The 16,845-nt window shown below is 55.8% G+C and overlaps 1 protein-coding gene across 1 annotated transcript in view; it reads left to right on the top strand.

The window, feature by feature from the left end:
* Positions 1-783: 783 nt before the first annotated feature.
* Positions 784-16,845, top strand: part of SRRM3 (serine/arginine repetitive matrix 3) — a 55,675-nt gene continuing 39,613 nt past the window's right edge. Inside the window, exon 1 of the mRNA XM_034669536.1 lies at positions 784-917. The gene's annotated coding sequence lies outside the window, so the exon portion shown is untranslated. The remainder of the gene's footprint in view (positions 918-16,845) is intronic.

Genomic DNA, 16,845 nt, shown 5'->3' with positions numbered 1-16,845 from the left:
CCCTCATCTGGGCGCTGCTCAAGACTGCTCAGGCAATTCCAGCCCTGTTGCTTGGGACAGGAAGCTTCCATGGGGACACCACGGGTGGGTCCCCAGCAAAGGCCTCACGTTCCTGGCTTCCACTACAGAAAAGTCTCTGGGCTTCCAAAGCCTCTTCGGGAGCCAGCCCTACCCCCTGAATTTCCCTACAGTCAGCCCTCTCACTGTTCAGTCAAAGAAAGGCAGGTGGAAGCTGCAGGACTGACAAGCCGCCCAAAGTCACGAAGAGAGTAACCAAAGGGTGACTAGAACCCACGATTCCAGACGCCCAACCAAGCACCACCGAAAGTCCAGAGATTCCATTCTCAAATTCCTCTCCCAGTTAGGATGGCCCTCACCCGTCCCCTCCCAGCCTTGGTCCAGCTATAGGGAAGCGGGATGCACGATAACAGGGCCTCCTGGGGCATCTCCCAGTCGGATCCCAGGGCCCTATTAGACACCTGCTGCGCAGTCAGTGCCCTGGCGAGAACTCAGGATAGCGAGTTCAGCTTCCAGTTCCAAATTAACAACCTCCCTGGCGCCTCCGGGTGCTGGTGTGCTCCCACCCGCAGGGAGTGGAACTGACGTCGCTGCCGTGGAGTCCTTGCCCGACGCCCCATTCCCTTGCCTCCGCTGCGGGGGGCCCTCCGGGCCTGCAGGGGGCGCTGTGGAGGCCTGGCCGCTCTGGCCGGCGGGCGGGCAGGGAGGCCGCCTCCATGGTGGTGCGCTGTCCAGCATTTCAGCAATCGGCGGCGGCGGCGTCCGCGGGGAGACGGAGGGCGCGGGGCCGTGGTGGCCGCGGAGCTGCCCTGCCGAGCCGAGCGGAGGAGGAAGCCTGGACTAGCGGGGCCGGAGGGCCTGGCTTCAGTACCCGGCGGAACGCGGCGGTCAACGGGGAGGTGAGAGCCCCTAGTGGGGCGGGGGCATTTCCCAGAGGGGCTGGGGCTGGGTTGAACCTCGGGCCTCCACAGTCGGACAGGGGCTGAGAGTCCGCAGGCCCCGGAGCTGAGGGCAGGTTGGGGGACTGCAAGAGTGTTTGATCCAGGATGCGAGGCACTGGGAAACAGAGATAAGGAACATTGTTCATTTCACTGAGAGGAATGGAGAAAGTGGGAACCCCACGGGATCATGGGCAGGACTCCCCTGGGCATAAATGACCATGGTCTGGCCCACAAGGATGCTAGGGAGGCCCCCAACTGCAGTCCAATTGCCCTTCCCCAACTGAGAAGACAGACCTGCTCCCTAGGGAAGGGAGAGTTGAATGCAGGAACCCCATGGAGATGCTGGTCACTAGGAGGGGTGGAGGGATCAAGCCCCCCCACCTGAGTGCTGGGCTTCCGCCCATCAGGGGGTGGCAGCACAGGGGACAGGCTGGCCCCTTTCCCAGCTGCCCAAATGCCCCTAGGGAGGCAGGCCTGGCAACGAGAACTGGGTCGCACACAGGATGGCATTTACTCTCTCACTGGGAAGATGATGGAGGGCACAGAAGAGAAAATAGCCACGAGGAGTTTGAGGGGGTTCTCTGTGGTCTCCCTGAATGCCCAGGGAGAGTTTCTGAAGCTGAGAGTGGGCCCGAGCTCAGAGCAAATTCCTGGTCAAAAGGAGAGAAGAGACGCAGCCTCTGCCTCGCATCCTCCTCCCCCTCCCTCCCAGGGCTCCTGCCAGGGCAGTGTTGAAGCCTCCTGCAGTTCCTGCTACTGGCAGTAGGTCCATTGTGGGGATGGGTCTGGTGGGGAGCAAGAGAAGGGCACCCAGGTCTGGCCTGGTACTCCAATGCCTGTGCTCTATCCCAGCCATGACTTCTCACTCCCCTAAGACCTCACTCTCTCACACACTTCTGGCATCAGAGGGCCTGGGCTGGCCTTTTGTCCTGTGTCAAGAGAAAAGGCAGGAACGTAGACGGAGAGTAGGGCAGGGGCTGGAGACTGTCTTTGTGCATCTTAAGGTTGTGGGCCTGGCAGGTACCACATTCTTCCCTAGCCAGAAATGGGACCAAGCTGGCTAGGAACCTGCTCCCACACATTACCAGCTTTTTGGTTCCTTAACTTTATGCCCCATCCCACTCTCCTGTGAGGGGTGGAGGAGGAATTCTTGAAGGGTGAATAAAGAATTGATTGGATTTTAAGAGGTGGGGGTAGGTGGGTAGGGTGTCATGGACTCAGAAGTCTGAGAGCCATGGGTTCAAATCTAAGCTACATGACTTCAGGTAAGCCACTTCCCCTTCCTGAGCCAGTTTCCCAGTCTGTAAAACAGCTGTCATGTTAATACCATCTGCTTGGCTGTTCAAAGAAATAATCCAGATAATGGATGGGAGAATAGTTTGGGCCTGGAAAATGCTGGGCGACTATTAGTCGATTAAATGCAAGTAAGAATTTCTTAAGGAGGAGCTGGATAAAGGTGGGAAAGTTTTTAGTATTGTTTGAAGCATGTCTGTCTCTTCCCAGGGGAGGTGGACATTGGCCAAGGGCCTCGTACCAGGCTCCATGCTAGGCACAGTGCTTCAGATGACTCAGTTAATCCTCACAAAAGCTTCCCACGGAAGCCCTCATTGTCCCTATTTTGCAGCTGAGAAATGAGACTGGAGTAACTTTTCCAAGGTCACGAAGCCACCCAGGCTGCCTTCCCTGGGGCAGAAGGGCAGCTAATGACCTGTCCCAGCCCCTTGATAGCAAGGCCCGGTTAAATGCCAGTTTCTTGATTCGTGATGACGGCTTTCCAGGTGGGGAGCCTGAGGCGTATGAGTGAGGGTGTACAGTGCAGTGAGGAGCTGACTCCTCCAAGGTCACTGGGATATTTGGAGGTGGAACGTGCTTTGAACTGGCCAGCTGGGTGCCCCCACCACAAGCCACCCCTGCTGCTGTCACGCCTGCCAGGGGAGGACGCTGGGTCTGGAAGGCCCATCTGCTCACTGCCGTACCCACTTCTCACCTCTTCTGCCTGCCAGCCTCTTGCTGACCTCAGCAAGCCAGTGACTTCCCGTTCCTTTCTGAGCGGTTAGCCCCCACCCCCCGGGATGGGGCCATGGTCCCAAGCCGCTGCCAGCACTGCTGGGGTCAGCCTCCCCTACTGACTCTCTTCCTGTGCCCACTTCTTACTGCCCTGGGGGCAGAATCAAGGCTCCTCCTGTCCCAGCAGCCATCAGGGGCTCTGCCGAGGAGATGCAGGGAGCCCACCCTCTCTTCCTTAACTCCCTCACACACTTGGAGCGCCTGCCATGCACCTGGCACTTCGCATACATGACCTCATTTCACCCTCACAAAACCTGGTATCAAAGGTGTTTTTGCTCCCTTTCACAGAGGAGCAAAACTGGGCCTGGAAGTGATGTCACTTTCCAAGGTCACAGAGCAAGGTCTTGGTGCAGCCCACACCCACTGCCGCAGGGGCCCAGTGTGGCTTCCACAACACCACTGTAGCCTCAATTTCCCAGGCTTTCCTGGATGAGGGTCAGCCAGGGCACTGTGAGCCAGAGGGAGGTGGGAAGAAGTAGGTGGGAGAGGCTCTGCGACAGGAGTCCGGGGACCTTCTTTCTGGGCCCATTTCCACCCCTGGCGCCTTGTGTGACCTTGAGCAGGTCCCTTCCTGTCTCTGGGCCTCAGTGTCCTCACCCATAAAATGATGGGGTTTGACTGGATGACCCCCAAAAGCCCTGCCAGTACCACGATTTTAAGATCTCTCTGCTGTATAAATCTGTATGTCGGGAAGCCTGTGGTTGTATTGGCAGAGGTAGAAGGCACCTCCAAGTGTTTCGGGGTTTGATTTATTAGTTGGAGCTGAGATTTAAAATTCACCTGTCTATCCCTTCCATCTACAATCCTGGGGTCCTAAACTAAAGGGGGCAAATATGGCTCGGAGAGACCCAGTGGCTTACGTGTAGACCCCAGATTCTTTCGCTGAGCCAGGATTTAGCCGTCCTGGCCCAGAATTGGAGGCGACCTGCAGGGGCACTGAAGATGGCCCTCCACACTCCCCCCCAGAGTTGTTCGCCAGACTCCAGGAGGCTCCCAGGACACAAGTGCATGGGCCCCAAATCCAGGGAAGCGGCAGGGGTGCGGGGGTTGAGGCTTTTCATGGTGTCTTGGAGAGAGGGAGAGATTTTGCAGCTGATGGGATGCAGGGCCCCAGAGAGGGAGGGAGTTGGTCTGGTGACTAGTTCAGTCTGAGTGGGGAGGGTAAGTCAGGCAAGAAAGTTCCTTCTCAATTCTAACACCCACCTGTGTTAGGTGTGAAAGACTGGGGGTGCTCAGGGAGGTGGAAGGATCGGAGAGGGCACTCAGTGAGAGTGGGTTCAGAGAGGAAGCGGGGGGGTGGGCTACAACAGTTACAGATCCCTGGCCGGCCCAGCCTAGGTTCTCACTGTGGCTTAGTGCCTGCTGACAGCTCTGGGCACAGGAGGGTGACAGCTCCATCCCCAGAGGCCAAGCCCTGTTGACTCCATGTCGTCCAGAACGGGGTCCCAGGGGGCTGGGGCAGGTGACCAGGTCCAGGCTGCCCAAGCTGACTCTCCGCCTGGGGGAAAGGCCACAGTAGCCATGTGTGCTGTCGCCCCCAGCCCCAAGGGACACCCCTACCCCCAGTCACATGCTGCCAGCCCAGCCACCTGCGGCGCTGCTCCCTGGGCATTCAGCCTGGCCTCAGCCTCCTGCCACCCCCTCCCTGGCCTCTCGCCCACTGCAGAGGCTGCTGTGCCAGCTGAAGCTGGCGAGCAGGGTCCCAGTTCCCTTAGCGTCCTTCTGGGGTCTTTGAGGCCCAAGAGGTGGTCCGGGCCCAGTGAACCAGACCCTGGGGTACAGGCAGCTTACTGAACCGGGGAGCTCTTGGCCTACCTATTTTGTTTCTAGCTTTGAGTACGGCCTGTGGCTCTGAGACCCCTCCCATACTGAACTCCATCCCCACCACCATCCCCCAAAACCCCCAGACCGGAGGCAGGTAAAAGCAAGTTTCATTGAATTCTTGTCATTCTAATAACAGCACATCTTCCTCATGCAAGACTTGAGAAAATAGGGAAGCCAAGGAGATAATAGAAATCATCTGTAGTCCCACCACCCAGAGATAGTCACTGTGAACATGGGGGTTATTTCTTCCAGGATGTTGTCCATGTGTTCGTAGATACGTACAGTTAAATAACTGGGAACACACTGTTGAGGGAAGCCAGCATCCTATTTTTCACTCTATCATGAGAACTCTCTGATGTCTTTAAAGATTCTTTAAAAAGCTTGCCTTTAATGGCCATTTGAAGGCTGGACATGGGTGGAGCTGCTTCCCAAGGGAGCCTGTGAGAGCTGGCAGGAGAACCTTCCTTCTTGGGTGGGGCGCACTCTTCGGGTCTTCTGGGTGTGGGGGTTTCCCTTGGCGAGATGGCTTTGGGGCCTGTGACAGTCAGCCAAGGACCGAGGAGGGGAGGGCCAAAGCTGCTGGGGGAGGAGACGCATGTGAGAGTCATACAAACCCCTTGGATCCAACAAGACCTCAGAGGAAAGCTTAGGATGGGGAATCAGGTGATTGCCAGTCTCCTGGGCTCTGATCTCTTTTGGGCCCCAACCTCCACAACCAGGTCTGTTTCCTCCCCTGTATAATGGGCATAAGGATACCCACCTCCATATGTGCTGTGAGAAGTGACTCGGGCAAAGATTAAATCCAGGGCACTCCCCCCAGTCATGGCAGTCCTCTGAGTGTGAGAGCCCACGGTCAAGATCTCCTGAGTGCCTTCTGTTTTCTGGTCCTGGTCTGAGCACTGAGGACCCAGGTGAACCAGACACCAACCCTGACCTTGAGGAGCGTCCAGACTAGTGGGAAAGGCGGGCACGAGGGAGCGGAGCTGATGTTCTGATAGGGCTGAGGTGACCACGGTGATGTGAGCAGACAGTGGAGGCTTCTGGGAGGGGGGCATTGAAGTTGGGCTTTCGAAACAACAAGAAAGGTGCCAGACAGAGGAGGCAGGGGCATGACACTCCAGAGAACAGCGTGGGCACAAAGGTATGAAAAGTCCTGGTGAGCTAAGAGGATAATGAAAAATCGAATGTAGCCGTAGCACACAGGGCATGCCTGGGAGTAGAAGGTGCAGGGCAGCCCAGGGGGCAGGGACAGGCCTGGCTGGGTCGGGAAGGATCTTAAGAACCACTGTGAGCTAGGGATTTATTTGGAAAGCAATGGAAGTCAAAGAAGGCTTTGGAGCATTGTCATGAAATGGTCAGATCTGCACTCTAGGAAGCGCATGCTGGCTGCATTGGCAGGGGGGTATGTGTGGGTGGGGGTGGAAGGACTGAAAGAAAGGGACAAAGGACAAACAGGTGGGGGGTTGGGAGGAGATGACTGCAAAGGAGACAGGTACTGGAGACACGCCACTGGGAGATTTGACAGGGGCGTATGTGCATCTGGGAGAAAGAAAGGCCTGTGGGCCAGGGGCAGTGCAGGATGGGGGGCCCAGCCTCGACTGCTGGCTTGGCTCTCGGAATCAGACAGAGAGCCCCAGGCTGGGGGAGCAGGCTTCAGGACTGGCAGAGGAGCCAAGCCACCCCTTCTCCCAAGAGGGCACCACAGGGGACTTCTGGGATGGGAAGGGAGCTGGGACACTCAGCAGGCCCTGCCTCCAGACAGCCCTGTCCCCGCTCTGTCCCCCCCAGCCTCCCCCTCCCCTTCCCCGTCTGGCCCTGACACGTGCTTATTGGTCCCTGTGACCCATCCATCAGTGTCCCCAGAACACCTCCCTTTTCTATCTCCAAATTCTCTCTCCCTCTGTCCTCTGCTCCTCGTGTATCAGAAAGCAGAGATGATCATTCATTCATTCGTGCGTCAAACTTTTGCTCAGCAGCTCCTCTGAACTTAACAGCTCAATTACCACTGTCATCCCCAAATTCTGTGCTAGGCACTGGAGAAAGGGAGGAGCAGTCCTCCATCCAGTGGGGAGCAAGGCCCATAAACTGGTGAATGTTTTGAGACAGAATATGGGTTAATGAGGGAGCGTTCCAAGGACAGCTGGGGCACTGGCTGCAGGGGAGGTTGCCTGCTCAGTTGACTTTGGAGCCGGCTTCCCAGATGGACTTGATAGGAGGAGTACAGGTTTGCCAGGGGGAGGGAAAGGGGAAGGCATTTCCGGCAGAAGGAACAGCATGAGCAGAGATGCGGAGGGAAAAACACCAAGCTCTTGGGGAACAGTGTGGCTGGAGAGTCTGGGCCCAGGGGCTGAGGACCAGGCTGGAAAGGGAGGCCTCATGAAGGGTCTTAGTGCCAATTCGGGGAGGAGGTGGGGGTAGGCCTTTCTCTTGTGGGTGGCAGAGAAACCAAGGGATGTTTCCAGCAGGTAAGCAAATGGCCAGAGCTGTTTTGGGAAGGTCACCCCCGAAGGGCAAGCTAGATTTGGACAGATGGAGAGAATTGGGGGCCTGCGGTGTGTTTTCAGGACACGGGTCACATGGCCAGGGGCCTCTCCTACTGTCGCTCCGCTCCTCCCACCTCGGGGCACCCAGAACCACTGTGCTATGGGTCTCTAGGGGCAGAGTACCCACCGTGGGGTTTCCAGAACAGCCTGTGAAAAGCCTGGGACCGCATTCCTGGGACCCACCCATAATGATGGATTCAGTGTGGGGCCCGGGGATCTGCATTTTTTAAAGCTCCCAGGTGAGTGTGCATGCCAGAGTTGGGGACCAGCACCTCATCACTTTGCCCACGCTGTTGCCTTTGCCGGGATGCCCTTCCTTCCCCTTCCTTTACCTCTTTGAACTTCAGCCTCTGCTCATGTGTCTTCTAGACAATACCTTGTTCCGAGCTCCCCTCCCTCCATGTGCCCCCAAGTGTCCTGTGCTTCTTCCTTCTCGGCCCTGCTTGTACTCTGTCCTGGCTGGCTGTTGACCCTTCCGTTTCCCTTGCTGATCACCGTGCACACCCCCTGGGCATTTCCCATGTGCTGGGTGGGCCCTGCTCTAAGGGCTTCCCGTGTACTAACTCGTTAGTCCTCACAACGTCCTATGAGGTAGTCAGGTCACAGCGGGGAGATACTGAGGCACAGAGAGGTTAATAAGGTCACCAGTATCACCCAGCTAAGACACGGTAGGAGCAAAGAGGCTGCACGGTTCAATGACACTGCAGACTAGGAGCTCTTGGAGAGCAGAAACCCTGTGGTATTCGGTGTTGTGGGTCCCCAGTGCAAACACAAGGTCTGGCCGATGGGAGGTGTTCGGTGCCCTCATCTGGAGGATGGGGTAAGGATGACGATTCCCTTCCAGAGCTGCTTTGCAGCTTGGGGAAGTTCATGGCCCCGACAGGGGTTGAAGCGGCGAGGGGCCCAGTCTGGAGTGGGGGTGGTGGCAGCAGAGGCGGGGACTCTTGTCTGGGATTTTAGGACAGGACAGTTTTCCAGACAATAGCCCTTCTCTGTTGTGCTGAGGTGTGGCCTCTCCTGCATAAATCAGACCCTCTCAATCCTGGCCGGGGACCAGGGGAGGGCTTGTGGTGGAGGTGGGGTCGGTGCTGTGGAGGTTTCCTGATGAAGATTCTGGAGCTGATGGCGGAGCAAGGTGGAGACTCAGAGAGCAGTCCCCGCCCAGTCACCCAGTCTGACCTTAGGGACTCACACTTTCCCAGAGCAAGGAGAGCCCCCCACCATTCCTGCCTCCCACCCCCAATCCCTCAGGAGCCATAGGTTATTGTCAATGATGTTGTTAATTAACTGCTCAATTAACTATTTAGGCTAATCAGATTAATTGACATTAATTGGCTACCATTTGTCAAGGACCCTGGAAAGCTGTGCCTCTCAGAGTTGAAGTGTGTGACTGGGGCTGAGCAGGGGAGTCAGGGAGAAGCTGTCACTGTGCTCCAGAGCTGGGGGAACAGGTGGCAGGCAGTGGCAGGACCAAGGACACTGGGATGGCTGCATAGGGACTGTGCGTCTCCCAGTGGCTCTCAGGGCTGGGCCCTTGAACTCCTGAGTTCTGACTCTTCATACTTTGGGAAACGCATCCTTCTTCCTGTCTCTTAGTTGCATTAAAAAAGGTCCGATGAGGGACCAGAGGGAAAAGGGAGATACTTTACATGCCTAAGGGCTGTAAAGACCTCGGAGAGGGGAGAGACCTTAAAATCCTAAATAAGCCATTATATAAGTAGGTCACCGCATAACAACTGCTGGATGGCATGCATATCTTTGGTTAAAGAAAAAAGAAAGGGGAAGATGAGCAGTATAGGGTCGATAAAATATGCAAAATATTAAATGCGATCAAGTGATCAGATTTGCATTATTTAGTCAATTACAGCCCCCAAAACCCTCAGTACATTTTTATGCCTGTTTTAAAACACAACTTACAGTTTTAAATTATAGCACTTGAAACAAAAAAGAGAAAACTACTATGAAATGCATCCTACGTTTTAGAAAAAGAAAAAAAAATGCCAACCCACTCAAAACTGGAAGTGTGAATTCAGAGCCGCTCTCTTAAGCTTAAATGGCTCCTACATCTAGTCCAATGCTGGGCTGGAAGTTGGTGGCCTTGACTTTTTCACAGACCCCCTGTGGGTCCTTCTCCTGTCCAGTTCCTCGGGCCTGTCTTCCTGAGAGAGTGTTTACGTGGAGAACAGGAGGTGTGAATTTCTAGTGTTCTGGAGATGAATATGAATGTGAGGGGAGAAAAGGGGTCCATTTTTGCAAGAGGGTCAAGCTGCCAGGATGGGGAGGGCAGTGTTTCCTGGGTAAGAGGAGGGCCTTGGTGACAGAGATCTCTAGCTTAGTACGGGAAGACCTAGAGAATGAATGTGGGGTCTCTCTCTCTCCCCCTTTACTGCCCAATCCTGCAGCCCCTGGGGGAGGAAGGACCAGAAGAGACTGGAGGCTGTTGCCTAGCAACAGGAGGCGCATCTGGATCGATGGGGAATGGCAGGCGAGGCTCCAGCCCCCAGCCCGGCTCTCTCTTTGATCTCACCCAGCCCAGCAGAAACCTGGGGGGGGGGGAATGCCCAGGGCAGCCTGCTTGATTAGAACTGAGTCAATAGAGGGAATTTTCCATAATGAGATTGTGTGGGCAGTGGAGGCAGCTGCCCTGGCTTCTCCCGTCACCCTCCCCAGTGGGAGGAAGGGGCTTGTCTATCTGTCCCGCACACATCCTTCCTGCTGAGAACTCCCAGGGCAGCACAACAGCACCAACTTTGATTCATCCAAGTCTTGGACCTCCGGAAACTCAGAGCCCAGCCCTACCCTGGCTCCCGTAGTACCCAGGCCCCTGACACTTTGTCCAGATGGGGAAACTGAGGCTCAAAAAGGAAAAGAGATCTGCTCCTACAGCTTCTGGCCTATCTTACCCTTCCTCAGCCCAGCTCCCGGGTGTGAGCCTGAGGGATCTGAGCCTTGCGGGGAGAAGGGGGTGAAGGGCATGATGGAAACTGATGTCAGCCCATGCGCTCATCTGATTTCACTGCAGGTTCAGCCCCAGAGGCCAGCTAGGGAGAGTCCTCAGAGAGTACGGAGTCCTGGCACACAGGTGTCTCTCCCTAGGATGCCTCGCCAGGGCCATCCGGTTTGGACCCTCCCCAGGACACGGAGATCACCTCCCTGGCAGCCCATGCCATCAGTGACAGCTCAGCCATGAAAAGCTTCCTTCTCAGGTTACCCCGCTCCCCCAGTACTCCACCCCCCCATCCCCCGCCAAACCCCAAATCTCCATTCTAGCTCAGGCAGCCACAGGGAAGCTGTCTGCTATCTGAAGGCCAGTGAGGACCCTGAAGAGAGGCAGAGTGGACTGGGTGGGACGGGGTTCCTTTGTTCCACCAGATTGCAGGGAAGGGAGACTAATAGACGACATGTTTGTTTGGGATCAGCACTGGTCTATATAGGTCAGCCTTCCAGGTTGAGCGGGTCTACGTTATTTTCAGTGACCAGTATTACATGTTCTGCTCTATTCCACTGGTCTATAACGCTGGTGTGCGCTGGTCTGCGGTTCCCCCCACTGTCCTCTGTTGATGAATACAGTCTGAACTCTGGCTTCAGGCTCTCCATGGCCTGTCCTACACTGGTCTGCACTGGTCTCATCGGGGCTATACGGCCTCTACTGTGGGCTCCTCTGTAGGGAGCAGACAGCTGAGGCCTGCTTGTCCCTAGGGACCTGCCACCCACGTCCTCTGCTCTGGGATCCCAGATCAGAGCCAACAGGAGCTGGGACAGCGGCATCGGGCTGGTCAGCAGGAGCCCGGGTGCCAGGCAAGTCAGAGACAAAGCTGAACTCCAAGGTTTACCAAGTATATGACAGTATGACCTATGTCAAAATGCCCACAGACGCCAGGTCTGGGCACACTGAAGCAGTAACCAGGGGCCTTTCCTGCTGAGATCCCTAGAAGTGGTAAAAAAAAAAAAAACAAAACAAGTAGTGAGCTCCCCATCAGCGCAAACACAGGCTGAATTTCAACAAAGGTTCACGGATGGTTTAATAAGGGTTCACAGCTCGGTTGCATTGTGCCAAGCTCTGTGCTGGGCACAAGGGACACAAAAATGGATGGTCCCCTTGGAGAGCCCTTGGAGGCACTGCCCTTGGAGAGGCCCCAGTCACAGTAGAAAGAAGTAAACGCTGTGAGTGGCAGCCCAAGGGTAAGGCCTTGAGAGCACAGGAGAGGAGCGTCCCCTACTGGAGGTCAGGGAAGGCTTCACAGAGGAGGAGATGCTTGAGAAGTGTCTTGTAGGAAAAAATGGAAGGGAAAGGGCGTCCCAGGCAGAGGGCGCAGCGGGGGCTGGTGTGTTCTGGAATGCCGTGTGTCTGAGATACAGGGGGCCTGGACAGGTTGTTCAGGACCCAGGTGCCAGCTTAAGCTGCCTGGGCTTTCTCCTGTGGACAGTGGGCTTGCCCTCCCTCCCTTGCCTGCCCTGGACACCCCATCCTGGCTCTAGGAGCTTGGCCAGCCCCGCCGCGTCCCTTCCACAGACCCAGACTGCAGAGCAGAGGACCGAGGGGGCAGGAGTGGGACCATGAGAGCCTCAGCCCAGGCTGTAGGGCCAGCCCCCCGCCCCACCCATGGGCCAGGCTGCCTGCCCCTCCTGGAACCAGCCCTTCCCCCAACCCAGCCAGACCCAGCCTGGGGGCTCTGGCCAGAGCCTGCCTCCCGGCTCCAACGGGGGCAGCAGGAAGCTCCGGCTGCTGAATAATTAAAAGGAAGGCTTTCAGCGGCTCTCCCTCCCCCTGCAGCGTCTTCTTGAGGGTTGGGTAACAAACAGCAGTGCCAGCACCTCCCAAGAGAGACTCCAAGGAGGCAGGGAGGAAGCTCACTCTGCTAACCCTCTCACTGCCGGCCTGCCCGAGTGCAGGGTCTTCTTACCAGCCCATACCGGTCGGTGTGGGTTGGTATCTATGAAAAGCCACCTCGTCCGCCTGCTAGTTGTTACAAGCTGGTGCTGATTCGGAAAGATCTGTTCTGATTTATACTGATCTATATGTCTTACTGGTTAACTCACGCCTGTAGTGGTTTAGATCGGTTGGCATCGTTTATGGGGAAAGCCAGCAGTTAACATTTCTGCATAGAACTTACTATGTAGCCTTAATTTAGGGGCTAATTACTTCACCCCTAAGCAGGGGAGGCATTTATATTTATCCCATTTTACAGGTGAGGAAACTGAGCACAGGGGTTAAGTCAGTTTAGGGCACATAGAAAACGACTTGAACCCGGGGTTGGCTCTTTGGCCACTTGGAGATCTGTGCCTGGACTGGGCTGACCCTTAGAGTCAGAGCTTTCTCCAAAGGGCAGGGACCCCCAAACGAGAGGGCACTGGGCAGCAAGAGAGAGCTCCCCAGCTCAACAGCTTTCACTGGCTCCCCATTACCTGCAGGGTATGATCCTAGCTCCTCAGTTCCCCAGCACCCGTCCTTGGCACAAGCCAATGCTCCTCCCTCTTTACTCTTCAAGCCTTCTTCCCACACACCCCCACATTCTGCCCAGGACATCCTTCCTCCCCTTCATTGTCCCACCTGCTCTTCCTTATGCTTGAAGATCTTGCCTCCAGGCAGACCTCCCATCTACGCTCCTCCCCACACACCCCAACTCAGTTGTTGTCTCTGCCACATCCCCCATCCCAGCACTCATCTTGCTACATTATAGGCATCCATGCATCTTCCCCTGCATCTCTGATCCTCTGGGGGGCCCCTGGACTGGCCACTCTCTGAATAGCTGTGACATGAGTGAGTGACCCGAACCTAGGGCTGAGGGGGCTGTGATGTGGTCCTGTGGCCCTTAGCCCCCTGCCCCATCCTCTTGCACAGGTTGCATGGGAAGCCTTCCAGTGTGTTCTCCCCACTACTTGATGACCTTTGCCCCTCTCCCCATGCTCTTGCTTATGGCCTGGAGGTTGGGAGAAAGTTCCCCAGGGAAGGGAGGAGTTACCAGGAGAGCAGCCTCCCCCTTCTGCTCCAGGGACATGTCGGTGCCAGGGTGCAGCCTGGCTTCAGTGCCAGGCATGGGAGTGGGGTAGGGGCACACCCGGGTTCCTTGAACCCAGTGGAGACGGGTTTTCCTTTCCGGCTTGATAAACTATCTTGACAAACCACTGTGGTCGTGCACTCATGTTTACAAAGACCCAGACTTAGTTTCACAACCTAGGTTCCTGGTTTCCTGTGTGTTTGTAAGTTCCATCACGTTTCTGACGTGCCACATTGGAATCTTTTTCCTCCAGGGAACTCAGGAGGCCTGCCTCTCCCCCAGCGCCTGTCCACACACTGGGCTTCTCCTCTGGGAGGGCTCACCCTCTGTTCCCAGACTCCACTTTCACCACATCGTGCATCCCACACACCCTACCCCTCTTAGTCCCGGTCCCTCGGCCCTGCCAAGCCTTTGCCCTCAGCCTGTGCTGTGCCCTGCCCCCACTCCCTCTTCCTTCCACGGACAAGACTCCTCTTTCGGAAGGGCCAATTCAAACACCATTGCCTTTGTGAAGCCTTCCCAGAGCTTCACAAAGAAAAACCCCCTCTGGTCTCTTTTTTGTTCCCCCAGCACGGGGTGGGGTCAGGATCTGTCTTCACGACAGGGTTTTCACTGAAAGAATAAACCGTGTCGCCACACTGTGAAGTAGGGGGTATTGTCTCCATGTTACAGATGAGCAAAATGAGTCTTGGGAAGGTTTAACCACTTCCCTTGGTCACCCAGACACAAGTGGTAAACCGGAATTCAAGCTCAAGTCTTCTGGCTCTGAATCCAGTGCTCCATGTCTACTCCCCACCCCTGCCCTGGGCCAACAGGAGATGGCAGAAGGACCTTAGTGGCAAGATGCTGGTTAAATTGTGTGTGACCACGGATCCAGGGCTGGCTTGAAGCCATGGAAATCTGTACCTTGAGGGGGTGATGGCACTGAGTCCGGGCACTGAATCTGGGGATGTGGGTCTCTGGCGGGCAGGGGCAGGTAAAGGAGCCTCCAGGGGAAGGGTGCTGCTTTCTAGGGAGCAAAGGGAGCCCCTGGGTGCCGCCTTGGGGGTTCCCCAGTGCTGGAGGCTGAGATGGGGAGGGGGAGAAGTGGCCAGCAGGGAGGGAAGGGAAAGTGGCCGAGGTCAGTCCAGCAAGCTCCTCAGAATGCCCCCCCCCCGCCCTGGCCAGCCTCTGCCCTCTCCTCCTCTCCAGTCAACTACCTGGTTCACACCTGGGTTTCGGTCTTCCCAATGTAATGACAAACTCCTGAGTCAGCCTCCCAAGTGCCAGACCCCTGATCTGAGGCTTCCTAGACATCTTCACCTGGATGTCTAGGGATTCCTCACACCCACTATGTCCAAAAGAGAATAGTTGCCACTGACAAGCAACAATAGTGACCACCAGTGCTACCGATGAGACACTCATCGCATGCCAGGCACTGAGAGCATTTCCCAGGGATTAGTCCTTTACAACAAACCCGGAGGGAGGATGCTATATTAGTTCCATCTTACAGGCAAGGAAACTGAGGCACAGAGGTTTAGTCATGTGACCAAGGTCACTCAGCTCATGAGTTCCCCCAAAAGCCTCCCTGTCTCCCCATCAAACCGGGGTTCCCCAGGGCAGGTGCCACTCTCCCCCCTCAGACGCATATGTGGCCCACTGCCCCCTCTCCCAGACCCGGCCAGGTCACTACTGACCTGAGCAGCCCACCCTTCTGAGCCCTGGGGTGAGTGATGACCTCATTAGCTGAGAGGCCTCTGTGCCTGTCAGCAGACCGGACCCTGCAGTACAGATGGGCTGCTTCACCTTCAATTAATCTCTCCTAGCTGAGCTGGACTGAAGGTACCGCAGCCAGACTGTGTTCCATCCTGTTCTGAGCCAGGCCAGCCCAGGGGAGCCCGGCTCAGGTCTGAGGGAGGGAGGCCAGTCCAGGGACTCAGCCGTAAGGCTTGGAGGTCAGGGCTCTGGCCCTTGAACCACGTCCTGGCCAGCAGGAGAGGAAATGAAATGCTCCCCCATCGGCCAGCGTTCTTAAGGTGCACATGGGTGTGGCCGGCCCTGCATCTGGGCTTGCCCTGGCTGGGGACCTGAGCCGATGCCGAGGACAGACAGCCTCAGGGCTGAGCTGGGGGTGGCTGGTGTGGCTCTGGCCACGAACTCCATCAGCAGGAAGGGCCTGGGCTGAAGGCTTGGCGGTGCACATATGAGTTAGTATTACCTAGATTTCCAGAGGAGGGAAGGACCCGCAGGATCCTTGAGTCCACCGTCCTCATTGACCAGTGGGGGAAAAGGGTCCAGAGAGGGGAAGTGACTTTCTCAGGGTCTCACAGCCAATCAGCAGTAAAGACTTTCCCCATTTGCTGCTCTACCTCTGAAGAGATTCAATGTAAATATTCTCAAGGACCCTATCATGTTACGATCAGGGTGAGTTAGGGCTCTGGCTCTGCACCTGCCTGCTTGACCCCCACAAGCTCCTCACTCTCAGTGCACCCCCAATTTGCCCTCCATGTTCCCCATCACAGAAAACGGCTGCGCCATCCATCTGGTCTCCCAGACCAGCCCATGAGCTCCCAGCTCCCAGATGGCCAGGATCGGGCCATGTTCATCTCCAAATGCCCAGCCTTTCACAGGGTCGGGCCCGAGTAGATGCCGGGTGGGTGCTTGTTGAGTGGATATAATGTCTACCTCCTGTTCGAACATTCCTGTGATGGGGAACTCACTTATATTAGGATGAACCGAACTGCTTAGTTTTTTTCTTAGAGGTTTGATTGCTAAGGGGAAAAAAAAAATCCTGTCTTGGGCTTAGTTGAAGTCCACTCTAGCTGACTTCCCTGCAGGAGTCCTGGCTTTCGTCTGGAACAGCCCAGATTGGCGAGGTCCTTCCTCTTCTCAGTGTGATGGAGGACTGGCAGCATCAAGGGCACTTGAGAGCTTGTTACAAATGCAAATTCCCAGATCTACCAAATCAGAAACTCGGCAGCTATGTTTTAACAAACCCTCTGGGTGCCTCTGATGCCTAATAAAGTCTGAGAACTGCTGCTCCAGATACCAGCTCCCAATTGCTGGTCCAGAGACAGTCTGTATCAGAACCACTCGGGAAACATGAACGATCCCCCAGAGATTCGGGGTCAGGAGGTCTGGGGTGGGTCCCAGGTAGGACAGACCTATAAAATACAAGACACCCAGTTAAATTTGAGTTTCAGATAAACAATGATTTTTTTTTTGTATAAGTATGCCCCAAATATGAAATTCATGAAATTCAAATTTAACTGTGTATCTTAGTATTTTTCTTAAAGATTTTTATGTATGTATGTATGTATGTATGTATTTGAGGGGGAGAGAGAGAGCACGAGCAGGGTGGAGGGGCAGAGGGACAAGGAGAAGAAGGCTTCCCGCTGAGCAGGGAGCCCCACGTGGGTCTTGATCTCAGGACCCTGGGGTCATGACCTGAGCCAAATGCAGATGCTTAAGCCA

Source organism: Ailuropoda melanoleuca, chromosome 10 (genome assembly GCF_002007445.2).
Source record: "Ailuropoda melanoleuca isolate Jingjing chromosome 10, ASM200744v2, whole genome shotgun sequence".
NCBI classification, from domain to species: domain Eukaryota; kingdom Metazoa; phylum Chordata; class Mammalia; order Carnivora; family Ursidae; genus Ailuropoda; species Ailuropoda melanoleuca.
This window is presented reverse-complemented; position numbering and strand designations above follow the sequence as displayed.